General features: G+C 45.6%; 1 protein-coding gene across 7 annotated transcripts in view; it reads left to right on the forward strand.

Moving 5' to 3' along the window:
- Tbc1d22a (TBC1 domain family member 22A) overlaps positions 1 to 13,945 on the forward strand; it is a 301,414-nt gene that overhangs the window by 54,952 nt on the left and 232,517 nt on the right. Inside the window, exon 1 of one of the 7 annotated variants that reach the window (XM_052748587.1) lies at positions 12,330 to 12,383. The exons of the other annotated variants lie outside the window; for them this stretch is intronic. The gene's annotated coding sequence lies outside the window, so the exon portion shown is untranslated. Of the gene's footprint in view, positions 1 to 12,329; positions 12,384 to 13,945 lie in introns of those variants that run through there. 7 annotated transcript variants of the gene reach the window in all.

Raw genomic sequence — 13,945 nt, forward strand, 5'->3', positions numbered from 1 at the left:
AAGCACACCTGGCCATTACAGGAGGTGCCCTGCCCGGGTAGTGTGGGCGTCTCTTCTACCTGAACACACTCCTTGGCTTGATTATTGAGTGGGTTTTCTTGAGGGTGACCAGCTTAGCTACTCTCTCTCATAGAGTTCTCTATAATGGCTGGTATTCTCTATTGAGGAGCAGTGGAGGTTTTCTGTAGATTTCTGTTGCCCTGGCTTCAAGGAAGGGAAGACAAGGCCATAAGAAGGTTGGAAGCATCTAATCCTGTTTGTGAATTGGAGGGTGCAGGCTTGAACCACACAAGGGCATGACACCCCACAGCTCTGGGCCAACACCTTCTTGTACTTTCCCCAGAAGAGGGTCTGTGCCTTTCCCACTTGGGGCCTCCTGTTGGCCACTCAAGGCAGTTGGAAGCCTGGTGGCGAGGGGGCTTTTAAGACTCTGTGTGTCTTGTTTGTGGCCAGCTCCCCATGTGTTCCACATGGGCTCTCCCTAGACTAATAACAGAGGTAAATCTGTTGGAGTAAAGATGAGAGGCCAGGCCATGCCTGGAGAAAGGCAAAGGAGTGGGAGTGAGGGAGGAAGACATGTCTCAAGTGTTGGTTGTGTCTTAGGTGCTCCTGTGCTCTGAGTGCTTGTCCTTGGGTGGCTCCTGCATTCTATTCTCTGCCCCATGGTTGCCTCTTGAGTCCACATTCCTTTGGCCTTGAGCCACTGTGGACAGTCTTCTCCTGCCTGTCTCTCCTGGGATTGCAACACATGAGTCTGCTCTCTTAGCTCCTGCCTTATAATCCTTTATAACCTAGGTCCTGTTTTGAGTTCAAAGTGAAGTTCAAACTCCTTACCCCAGGGCAGGAGGCCAGACCTCTCTTCCTCTGGCTTTCACATAGCCTCTGGCTCATTCTTGACTGCTCTGTACTCCTCAGCTCCTCTCTAGGCATGTGAGCTCTTCTATTTGAATGGGCTGTGTACACACACACACACACACACACACACACACACACACACACACACACACGCATGTACACACATGCACACACATGTGCACACTCCCTCCCTCACTTTGAGTACATTTCCTTTGTGTTGGGGCTTGTCTCGAGTGCCTCATATCTTTTTTTCCTACTTGATACCATCTCCCTGTCTCAGACAAGGAACTTGAGACATTGACACTGGAAGTGGACTCCCAGGTCACAGGACCTGGGTTAGCATCTTACCTCTAGTGATCCCTTGTCCCGAGCCTTTTTGTTTCTGTCTGCATTTCTCAACCCTTCTATTGTGCTGGTTAATACCTGTTGGTTGAACAGGACCTGGAATCACCGAGGAGACACACTTCCAGACACACCTGTGAGGACCTGTTCAGAGCAGGACATACCTGTGATAAGTTTTCCTTTCTCCTAAAAGTTTTTATGAATTTCTTAAACATGCAATGTACTCTGATTGCATCTTCCCTCTTTCCCCAGCTCCTTTCAGGTCTTTTGGTTACTTGAGGTAGCAAGCCTCTCCCTAAATGTGGGTGGCACCATTCCCTGGGCAGTGAAAGTGGAGAGAGTGACTTGAACACAAGTATCCATTGCTGTCTGCTTCTTGAATGTGGGGACACTGTGACCAACTGGCTGAAGCTTCTGCCACCAGCCCTGCCACCATGCTGGACTATAACCTCAAACTGGGAATCAAATAAACCTTCCTGCCCTTAAGTGTCCCAGTGTTTAATCTCAACAAGAAAAATAACTGAGACCTTGACATCGTCACACTCATGCCTCCTCTCACTGGCATCTAATAATTAATCAACTAGTTAATTAACTTTGGCCTTCTCCTATCCCAACATGTCATTTGTGCTGTCATGTCCCACATACTCACAGTTGCTTGTGATCTGGCTTGTGAGGATAAGGTTGTTTCTTAAGTTCACATCCCATCATTCTTGGTGCACAGAGACAGCTTCTTAGTGAACTTGAGCATGCTGTGTGAAATTTCACCTTCCTGGTGCCTGAAGATTGGGGAGGACTGCCTCGTTGTATCTCCACTGTTCTCTGTGGGCTGTGAAGTCAGCTCTGGTTTTCCTGCTGAGACACAAGTCTTAACAGACTTCCTAGCGTGGAGTGGATCCGTCTACTTAACATTGCTGCCAAATTAATGCTGCATCTGGAAGGCCAGAGGAAGGCCACTTAAGAGAATCTCCCTGCATAATTTATGAAACACTGAGTCATAAAATAAGCATTTACAATGGCCTGTTTGCCCAAGGTAGAGAATGGTAATTCAGTCATTATTCATCGAGATGGGGCAGTGGCGTTTCTGTGCCTCCCAAAGGTCTCCTGGCTTATAGTCTCTCAGTAGGTTTCTGAGGTCATCCCTAGCCTCTCTTTCTAAAACGGTCTCTCTTGTTTGAGGACCAGAGCTTCGGGGTTAAGTGTTACATGAAAAGTTTTTAGGAGAACCAAGTATGTCAGTATTTTTGAACAGTGGAAATGTTATGGAAAAAGCAGACCAACCAAACAAACCACGTAATGGGCAGACTCAGACACTATTTATGGACGGAGCAAGAGGCACAAAGGAAAATTCGGCAGACTCTTATTCCTGGTGCTACCAGTCGATTGAGAGGCTGGTAGTACACCTGCCCATGAGAGTCCTGGCCTGGGGAGAGCCAGCAGGAAGTGGGGCTGAGCATGGATTGAGCATGGTGTCCAGAGTGGTTCCCAGAGGCAGGAATGTATGGGTGCTGGAGAGGCACTCAGGGCCAACAGAGGCTACTTTATGAAGGCCCTTGGTTGGCAGCTGCAAGAGTTGACCCTCGATGCTCATCTCTAGTCACTTCCTGTTTGCACCCAGCTGCTTCCAGTCAGCCACAGTCTCCTGAGGGCAGGGCCACATATCCTTAGTTGACAGCAGCAGATGTTCTACCTGGTTAGAATAGGGCTCCTTGGAGCCTCCAAAGGGCTGTGAACAGCTCTGTGTGTCTTCTCACTCTGGGCTCAAGTTTGAAGCTGAAGGCTCTGCTTGAAACTGTGTTCTCATGGCAGAAGGTAGAAGCAAGGAACTGGTGGAGGCTCCCAGTGCTCTTAAAATCTTGCCAGGACATCTTGTTCGTCATCACCACTTTCTACATCCTGGTGGCCCCCAGCCAAGACCAACATCAGCAGATGAGAATATATAATCCTTTTATAGTGAGGTCCGTCCTTAGCAACAGGGATGCAGGCTACCACCTTGGCCTGTCTAAAAGACTGTAATCTCTAAGTGATAATTTCCAGAAAGTTCATTTTGGTGTAGTGGGACAGGTGAACCAGGAAGTAAGTGCTAAGAATCGAGCAGTGTGTGGTGTAGGAGGAGACTGAGTGGTTTCTGGTGAGAGTCAGTAGGATTTGGAAGCTGTTGCATGGGGAACTGCATGGTCAATAGAGAGTTACACTTTTGGGTTTGGCATCAGAGTTGGTCGATGTTACGTAAGAGGCTATGAGTGGTGGGACAGATTGGGCATGCCCAAGGCATTTAGTGCTGGACACTTGATTTGTGGTAGCATGAGGCCTGAGATGGTAATGGATGAGATACTCTAGTGGGTACTGTGTGTGTACTGACAGCCCTTCCAGCACTAACCTAACACTTGCAGGACCCTGGCCTGAAGGGTCACTGCTGGACATTGCTCCAGGCTCTCACTTGATGGACAGTAACTCTCTAGGAGGAATTCGTTTTGCCACTACTTTGTTTAATAGTTGAGGGAACTGAAGCTCACGAAGGTCAAGAACCTCACCCCCCAAGGTCATCCAGGAGTTGTGCCTGTAATTAAACCCCCAGTCTTGGAGTGCATATCCCTTCAGTGGGTGGCATCCCTTCTCAAGTAGGCCCACTCCCAGTGTCCTTCAGTTCAGGATTATGAATGCTAGATAATGAAATTTTGTTTGGTGCAGTGTTTTTGTGTGGGTTTTAAAGGGGAGTTCACACCCAGGGTCTGATTGAAAAAGTAATTAGTATTCAGATTAGAGCTTTCCAAACAATTCCCTGATATTTGAGCATCAACAGAGGAACAAAGCACACTGTCTGTGGTCTCTGATTTACAGCTGCCCGTGCCCAGCGGCTCTGGACAGAAGGCTATAAATAAAATTAAAATAAATGGAAACAATGCACCTATAAATTGTGTAGCAGGAACCTCCAATTGCCTTTTAGAGGAAATCCCCAATAAAATGCTGTTTGGCAATCCATTTGAGGGAGAAGGGGCCGTCCATCATTCTGGGAAAGTCAGTGAAGTGAAGGACAGGCTAACTCGCTGGAATATTTTAAGTATGAAAATTAGCTGATTCCACGGAAACTCACTCTTTGGTGTTAGCTATGTTGGAAGGTCCTCTTTTTTTTTTTTCCTCTTGTTATTAGTGATATTTTTTTCCCCACGTGGAATAAAGCTGTCAGTTGAAACTGCAGATTTCTTTTTTATTTCTGAGTCAAATCCTGAGCTTTTGGTTGTAGAAAGTGGTGGTGGCCTAGAGGGGTTTGGTTTGGGCAGAAAGTGCATTCTGATGCAGCTTGTGTAATGGAGAGGCAGCCTGTGCCTCATGGTGGCACCAGAGACCAGGGATAGAGGTGGGCAAGATGTAAGATGATGGAGTAAGGTATGCTGGTAGGGGAGTTACCTTGCCGGCCTTAGGGCTTGTGTACTTGAGGCTGGAGTGATGGCTCAGTGGTTAAGAGCACTTGGTGTTCTTGCAGAAGACCTGAGTTTGGTTCCCAGTACTTTTACTGGGAGACTCTCAACTATCTATAACTCCAGGTTTAGGGATCTGACTCCTTCTTCTGGTCTCTGTGGGCACTGCACTCACATGCTCAGACTCATATTCAGACATATGTGTACACATAACTAAAAGAAAAAGAAATCTTATGTTCTTAGTTCTTATGATTTATGGAAAAAGATACATTTTCCTAAAATGTTCTAAATTTTAGTAAAACATTTTAATACCCTATGGAAAGATTGACTTGAAGAGGATGCTTTCATTCTGACTCAGCTGAAGTAGATGCGAGCAATTTGTTAACGTCTAGGTCTAAAGTGATCAGAAAGCTTTTCCACTGGATGGAGACTTTGACAAGCCAGGGTGTTACTGCTTTTTTCTTTCCTTTAGTTCCCAGTAGATTCTGAAGGTGTGATGCAGGAAGGGATGGGACAGGGCAAAGAAGTGTAAATGGTGTGGGCCATTAGTTCAGTTGCATGGAGGATAACTGTGTTTTTAAATGGGGCCAGAGGAGAGCAGAGTCTGCATGCAATTTGAGATCTCACACAGAGAGTGGGTCCTGCTGCTCGCTGGCCTGTGCTGGTTGGGAAGCCTGGCTTCCATGCAGTTTGGACCTGTCTAGTTAATGGAAGATAATCTGCTTTACAGCCTGGTTTATGTGTGTGATGAGTAGGCTCTGGTCTGCATTTTCTCGAATTAAAGCATGATTGTGACTTTTAACTCGGTCATGCTCATAGGAGGTGTTTGTACTGATGGCCACAGGCCACATAAGGCACTTAGCTTGTCTGGTAGACTTTCAGGAAGACCAGTCCTGGGAAAATCTGAAGTTGAGTCAAGGCAACTGCTCATTGGCTTTACAAGGTTGGAATCTAGAGATTAACGTGGAGCAGCAGCTCCTCACATGCAAGCACAGTGACTTTTTCCTGTGTCTCTTGCTTGGCTGTGGCTGATCTGGGGGCCGGGAAAAGAGATTTTTAAGGAAGACACTGTTACAACAATCAAATGCATATCATAGGGGAAAAGAGCAGGGCTCCCAGGAGCTGGAAGTCAGCAAAGGACTGTCTTTGTAGTAATTCCTAGTGGACTTCACCAAGAGACCTGCCTTTGAGTCTTGTAGGGTGTATTACTTGTAGACACCCCCATCTAGCCCATGTGTTCTTCCAGCAGCCCCCACAAGCAGGGGCCCTGTGGAGTCACCTTTCCATTTTCTGTATACAGCACATAGGCCTTGCAGATTGTGTGTGAGCACACAGACAACTAGCTCCGACTTCGTTGGCATGGGAGACAGACTTGACTTTGAACACTCAGAAGCACTGCCTTAGGGGAATAAACGGGAGCCTCTTAGCACCTGTCCTGTGCGGGCATCAGGGAGACGCTTCTCTCAGATTGACTGGCAGAAGGGGCTACCAGCAGAATGTGTTTTCTGTTCCAAGTCAGGTGTCCCCTTGGGCTGGGGACTCTTTGTCAGCTTGACACTCACTACAGTCACCTGGTAAGAGGAACCCTCAGTTTAGGAAATGCCTCCATCAGATTGTCCTGTGGCAAGTCTATGGGATATTTTCTTGATTAATGATTGACGTAGGAGGGCCCAGGTCCTGGGTTGTAGAAGAAAGGAGGCTGAGCAAGCCAGGAGGAGCAAGCAGTGTTCTGGGATTCCTGCTTCTGCTTCTGCTTGAGTTCCTGCCCTGACTCCCTCAATAGTAGACTGTGGTTGGGACATGCAAGGCAAATAATTCCTTTCCTCCCCAAGTTGTTTTTGGTTACAGTGTTTGGTCACAGTGACAGAAGGCCAATTAGGAAACCCAGAGAAGAGCTTTCTCCTGAAGCTAGTCAGCAAAACTATGTAAAACAGCAACGTAAGACTGCAAGGAAAACGAGAAAATGGGAAGGAAACATAATATGGCCAAAGAAAGGAGCACGTGCATGTTCTAGTTACATATCCCAGAGAAACGGAGGCCTACATGAAGGATTCAAAGTAGTTGTTTTATGGAAGTTGAGTGCACAGTGAACAAGAATTCACAGACAGTCAACCTAGGAAAACAAGGCATGAGCAAAGTGAGCCATTTAACAGAAAGACAGAAGTAACAACCAAACTGAAGTTCTGGAGCTAAAGAATATGACTGAACTAAAAAGTGCACCAGAAGCTTCAGCAATAGACCCTTCAAGGCCGAAGGAAGAGCCAGTGACTCTGAGACAGGCTGTTTGCAATTATCCAGTCAGGAGAAAAAAGAATGACGAGTAAAACCAGCACTGGGGTTCAGGGGGCCCGCTAAATGAACCAGTATGCACATAGAGGAGTTCCAGAAGGAGAAAAGCCACAGAGACAGAACTTTGTTTCAAGAAATGCTCACTGAAAACTTCCAAGCTGAGGGGAGACACGGAAACTCAAGCCCATTGGACTTCACTACATCATTAAAATCCAGAAGCAAAAAGCAACTTGTACAAGAGTTTTCTAAGACTTACCAGAAGGTTCTCAACAGAATCCCTGACCTGAGACAGTGGGATTATATATTCAAAATACCCAGTGAAGAACAAACCTGCTAGCCCAGGATACTCCACTCTGGCAAAGCTGTCTTTCAGAGATGGAGGTAAGACCAGGTTTTCCCAGACAAAGGAAAAGCAGAGGAAGTCTTTACCCGGGGCCTGCTTTTAACAGGGATGCTATAGGGAGTTCACCTTCATTCAGTAATGTGAGCGTAGAAGAAGCTAGCTTACTGATAAAGGTTCACATTCAGATTCCGATGACTCCCTTATGGTATAGCTCACCTTTAAGCCTAGTGGGAACTAAAAGGTAAAGTGATTGGAGGAATTATGGGACCTAGCCCCTTCCTCTTTCTACCATTGGCTCCCTGGCCATGAGGTGAATGGTTTAGTTTCATTTTGTGCTGCCACCATAATGTGCTGTTTGTCTCAGGCCCTAAAGAAATGGCACTGATTGATGGTGGATCGAATCTTCAAATCTATGAGCCAATATGTTCCTTTTTCTTTCCTGGGGCTGACCCAGGTTCTTCCATGCTAGGCAAGTGTTCTGCCACTGAGCTACATACCCAGCTTTTAAAAAATTTGAGACAAGGTCTCACTAAGTTGCCCAGGCTGATCGTGAACTTGCTCTGAAGCCCAGGCAGGCCTTGAGTGTGTGATGCTCTTGACTCTGCCTCCAGAGTAGCTGGGAGCACAGGCCTGTCCCATTCACTCCTGTGCTGGAGTTAATGTTTCAGGCAGTTAGGCTGTTTTTCTTGTTATGATGTTTTATGTAGCCGCAAAGAAAAAAATTTTTAATTGACATATAAAAAAATAAAAAAAATAAATAATCAAAGCTTACTAGTATTATCAAACAATAGCAACAACAAAACCTGACACAACACCAACCCAAACAAAACAACAAGGCCACTAAAGTGGCACAGTGGGCAAGTGTCCCAGGGGATATTTGCCAGATGGATCAGATGTTCAGCCACAACAATTGGAGAGGAATGAAATGAACTATTTTGTCTGGCCACCCTGTTATAAAACCAGGAGTAAATAATAGGAGGAAAATTCACAAATAACATGGTAATTAAACAACACACTCTCAAACAACCGGTTAGCTAAGGAAGAAATCAAAATAGAAGTTAGACATTTCTTGGGACAGATCAGAATGGAAATACAACATACCAATTCTTAGGCAACACAGCCAAATTGTCCTAAGAGGCCAATTCATAGGGAGAAATGCTTACATGAAGAAACATCATCTTAGCCTGGCATGGTAGCACATGCCTTTAATCCCAGCACCTGGGAGGCAGAGGCAGGCAGATCTCTGAGTTTGAAGCTACCCTGGGCTACAGAGAGAGTTCCAGGACAACCAGGACTGTTACACAGAAAAACTCTGTCATGAAAAAAACAAAACAAACAAACAAAAAAACAACAAAACCAAACAACAACAAAAAAGAAACATGATCTCAATTAAACAGATAAACTTTGTATTTTAATGAAAGAGAAAAGAAAATAAACTAAGTTCTAAGAATAGGAAGAAATAGAATAGACACTGGAAAAGCAATAGCCAAACTAAGATTTTTTTCCTTTTTTTTAAAAAAAAGAAAATTAACACATTTTGGCTAGACTAACCAGGTTGAGGAGGAGAATGCAAATAAAATTGTAAATTAAAAGGAATCATTCCAGCTTATACTACACATACAAGGGTGATGTGAGACCACTGTGAACAATTAGACATTAGGTAATAAAAGTAGGGCTTGATTCTTCAAGTATACAACTTCCATGGAGCCTGGGAAATAGGATAAGTAAATAAACCAGCAATGAGATAGAGAGTTAATCAGTAGTCACAAACTCCCAGCAAAGAGCCCAAAGTTAGGTAACTACACTAGTGATTTCCCCCACAATTTTAAGGAAGAATTAAGTCCTTCCTAAATTCTTCTAAAAAATCGAAGTGAAGGGAGCAATTCTCTTCTTGTGTTAGAAGATACAGCCTGATGAAAATGCCGGAGAAGGACACTACGAGACAGGAAAACTACTGGCAACATTCCCGATGAACACTTATGTACGTGTTCTCAGAGTCCTGAGAAACTGCATTCAGCAGTACAGTAACAGCATCTAACACCGTGATCCTTCAGCATACACAAATCATCAAATGTGATAAGTTTCAGTAGCAGAATGAGGGGAAAATTAGCATAGGACCATCTCAATAGATGATGAAAAATCTCTGACAAAAGTCAGCGTCTTTGCATGCATGATAAATAACTCAATAAATTAGGTATAGAAGTGTACATTAATTTAGCAGGGGGCTATCTATACAGGACAAGACCACTGTTAGCCCTCTACTCGATGATGAAAAATTGAAAGTCTTACCTCTAAGACAGTGGTTCTCAACCTGTGGGTCATGATCCCTTTGTAGGTTGAATGGCCCTTTCACAGGGGAGGGTCACATATCAAATATCCTGAGTATCAGATATTTACGTTATGATTCATATCAACAAAATTACAGTTATGAAGTAGCAATGACATAATTTTATGGTTGGGGGGGGTCACCACACCATGAACTATGTTAAAGGGTTGCAGTATTAGGAAGACTGAGAACCACTGCTCTAAGATCAAGCACAAGATAAAGATTCACCACTACTGCTCATTGCAATAGTGGAAACCCTAGCCAGAACAGAGAGTAAAGGAAAAAAACAGTACCCCCAACCAAACCCAAGGCTTCTAATCAGAAAGGAAGAAGTAAAATCAAATGGTACATGTCTGTCCACATCTGCCCGTCTCTAGCTGGCCATCATTTTGGGGATGCATTTCAAAGTGAATTGTATATGTTAGTTTATCCCTAACTGTGTAATATACATGCCAGTAGCTAGACAGGGACTTTTTGAAGGAGGTAAACATTGCACACGAAATACCCAAATCTCTAGCACAGTACTCACATGGAGAGTTTGCACGAGAAACTTACTGAACCTAGAAGGCCAGCATCTCTTTAGAAGTGCTCGAGTACTCTCTTGCAGTGTACAGACTGTGCAAACAATCCATGAGTATCCTGGTAGATGGGCGTGGAAAGGAGGGCTGAATGCCCTCACAAGCATGGTTGTAGAGAAGTGAACAGAGGCTGTGCAGCATGGATGACGTCTGTATACTAGCAAGAGGGCAGAGGAAGCCAGGTGGTGGTGGTGCACGCCTTTAATTCCAGCACTTGGAGGCAGAGGCAGGGGCATCTCTGTGAGTTTGAGGCCTGCCTGGTCTACAGAGTGAGTTGCAGAACAGCCAGGGCTACACAGAGAAACCCTGTCTTGGAAAAAAAATACTAAAGACCAAACACCCACAAAAAGAGGGCAGAGGAAAGAAGTAGAGCAGTGGGACGTGGATTCCTGATTCCATTGGAGCTTGCTGTGCCCATGGTTCCTAGTACACCCTGTGAACCAAGGCACTTGGCTGGGATGCACTCTGTCCTCCACACTTGGGAATATGAGTTTCAGCACATACTTTTCTCATTTTATTTCTTCACCTTTTAGCTGTTCTTAAGCTCTCTAGGCTTTTGATTCCTTGCTTAAGATGTTGTCTACTGTGGTGTGGTGACTATGAGGCCCAGCCCTTTGTTACTTCTCACCAGGATGAGTTAAAAACACCAATTTCTCTGTGCCTCGTCATCCCCTCCTGTCACATGGGAATAATGGTGACACAGCTGGTTAGATAAGTTATGAGTAGGTAGTGTGTTAGTGGCGATAGCCTTGGTTAGTTATGCTGTGAACAGTCAGTGTATGAGATGCTGGTGATATCCCTACTGGTTGGATTACTAGCAGCCTCTGACTCCAGGAATTCCTCAGGGCAGCACTTGCACAGTTCTGCACTCAGTATACACAGTACCTTAGCTCTTTTTGTGTTGTGGGTGTCATTGTGTGAAATTTTAACACTTAGAATGGAGCTGGGTGTGGTGGTGTACATCTTTACTCCTAACACATGGAAAATAGAAACATCTTTCTGTTGGTTAGAGGCTAGCCTGGTCTACAGAGTGAGTAGGCACAATGTGGCTGCCCATGGTACTTTCTGGTTGTTGAGTGCTGGGGACACTGTTGGCTTTTCTTCACCCCTTTCTGAAGAAAGGCTACAAGACCTAGCCTTGCACATACTAGGCAAGCGTTCTGCCCCTGAGCTATGTCCCCAGCCCTGTGTTTTATGTGTGTATGTGTGCGTGTGTGTGTGCACGCGTGCGTGTGCGTGTGTGTGCATGTATGTATTTATTTATTTTTCTCTCATATATTATATCCTGACCACAGTTTCCTCTCCCTCCTCTCCTCCCAGTCCCCCCCCATCCCCCCACCCCCGTGTTTTACAGTGAAGCTGTGAAGCTGCTTTATGTGCTCACTCTCTGCTGTTACTAAGCCACCCAGGGCTGCCTTTGTTACCTGCACACTGGAGTACAATGTGGCCCTAGGATGCCTTAGGTGAAACAAGCTGCTGTAGGAATCACTTGTTCTGTGCTTAGCTTCTAGGGACTTTTGGGATGCTCCGAGAGGAGGGCTGTAGGATCCTTTATCTGTTTTGAGGGAATCAGGCAAACAGGGCTGGGTTACCTTCTGCTTCTCTGGGATGACAAAGGTCAAGTTTCTTTCCTGTTAATGAAAGTGAGTTGCGTATATGAAGCTAATTCGCCTGTGAATGGACACTGACAAGCAGCAGTGAATAACATCCTATGTTCTCACGTGATCTGCAAGGGCAGCTGCTTTCAATTCGTCACCTAACATCCCATATTGTGGTGGGATTAGAACACATTTGGGAGGATGTCAAGAAATCTCAGGCCAGATGCATGTGGCATTCAGTAAGACATGATTCCATAATCTCTCTTTGGCCTGTCACTTGCAAAAGAGAACAGTCTTGGACTGGGTGGGCTGGCCTTACTGTGGTGTAGATTTGAGAGCAGGGTGCAGTGGGTGTGGGGTTGTACTCTTCTGGGTCCTCTGAGGAAGGGTCCTACCGAGCATCATCGCCTTTCTGCATCTCACGGCATCATAGGACCTCCCACAGCTGTGCTTACTGGGTACACTTTACTGCTGCAGACATGAGTAGTCGCCCACTTGCTGCTGCCTTCCCCCAGCTCTCTGATTTGGAGAGGTTTGTATGCACGACTGCAGTGAGGTAACTGCTGAGAATCTGCATGAACTCTTTCACATAGTGTACATACCTGCAGGGCTTCATAGCCACCTCCTCTGTACCAGGTAATGCAGCCTTGTGACTAAGGCTTGAGATGGAGGTAGGATGGGCAAATTTCAAACGTGGTTGGGTATGAGAATTGGGAAAGCTGATGCTTGGGTGGGGTAGATAGTCTAGGAATACAGCTCAGCTGGGATACATAGGCCAAAACTGGCCAGGTAGTTCCTAAACAGGGTTGGCTTGAGTTGGATCTTCCATGTGGGCCCCTATAGGGTCTGTAGCTGGATCTGTGCATGAGTATGGCAGTCTCTGCTCCCTATGGACACTATAGCAGTTGATGGGCAGAACTGCATGCTGAACTGTGGGCTGGAAAGTATTGTGAGCTTGTGGCCCTAACCTGACTCTTGAATGGAAAATGACAGGAGCATGTTGGGTCAGACATGGTCGCAGCAAGCCTTGCCCAGGTGCTAGCCAGGGGCCCTTCTTGTGGGCTTCCGTTCTTGCTGCTTCTGCTCTAGAACTCTAGAGAAGTTAGCTGTGTCTAGCAGCAGCCCAGGGGCACTGTCTGCAGGCAGTTGTCAGGGGAGTTACTGTGCCGAGAGGAGGGCCGGCTTTAATTTGCTGACTAGTGAAGAAAAGACCCAGAGTGGGACATGGAGGTTTTTAATCAATTGTTTCCGGATAAATACCCAACTTTCTCTCATCTCAGCTGATTAGATCCCATCTTTGTGTTGCCGACTGACGGATGTCTGCGCTCAGGCGCAGGCTTGTGTCTGACTGAGTCTCCGTCGTGTACATGTATTCTGAATAAGCCTTTTGTTCCATTGAGAAGATTAAGGGCAGTATTTGGTTGGGAAAATTTTAATGAAGCACCTAACAGGGCTATTATTCATTTTTGAAACAAGTTGCTCTGGTTACCATAGAGACATTAAACCTTTTATTAAATGTTTTCCTTTCAGCCTTGAGTAAGTTTTTGGGAAATGCTGGTGGGGGAGCTGCAGATCCACGGACTTGACATCTGGAAGGAATTTTCTGGCTCTGCTGAGTTAAATCATTCAGGGAATTTATGTTATAGGAACATAAAGCTTATAAATCTAGTTTATCATATCTATCATTTAATTGTTCATGCAAGCCAGCTCTTCATGTAGCGATTTACAGTAATCTCAGTGAAATAACAGTTTTGTGTCACAAATGAATAATGCATGCAAAGAAATTGTTGAGCTCCTTAAAATCATTATGCTCAAAATATTAGGCTCTTATTTGAAAGTGATAGAATGATGATCATATAGACGTTGCAGGCTGGGGACTTGAGAGTGGGTCGTCGTCGTCATCATCGTCGTCGTCATGGCGGTGGGCTTCAGCTCTCAGGAAGGAAGTGGTGCAGGGCATCTCCAGGATGACCTGGTGTCTTGCCGCAGTTCCTGCAAGCAGCAGCCAATGCAGGAGCTGGCAATACCGCAGGGCCTGTGGGAAGACTCGGGTGTTGGCTCAGGGGAAGAATTCAGTGTTTAAAGGATGGGAGGCTTCTTAGACATCCATCTGTCTGGGACAAGAAGCGAGTCTGTTGCCACTGGTGCTGTTGCCAGGCAAAATCTGAGGAGTTGGCCACTGGGTCTGCTGCCAGGCC

This window comes from Peromyscus californicus, unplaced genomic scaffold, assembly GCF_007827085.1.
Source record: "Peromyscus californicus insignis strain IS unplaced genomic scaffold, ASM782708v3 Scaffold_20__1_contigs__length_68692818, whole genome shotgun sequence".
Taxonomy (NCBI): domain Eukaryota; kingdom Metazoa; phylum Chordata; class Mammalia; order Rodentia; family Cricetidae; genus Peromyscus; species Peromyscus californicus.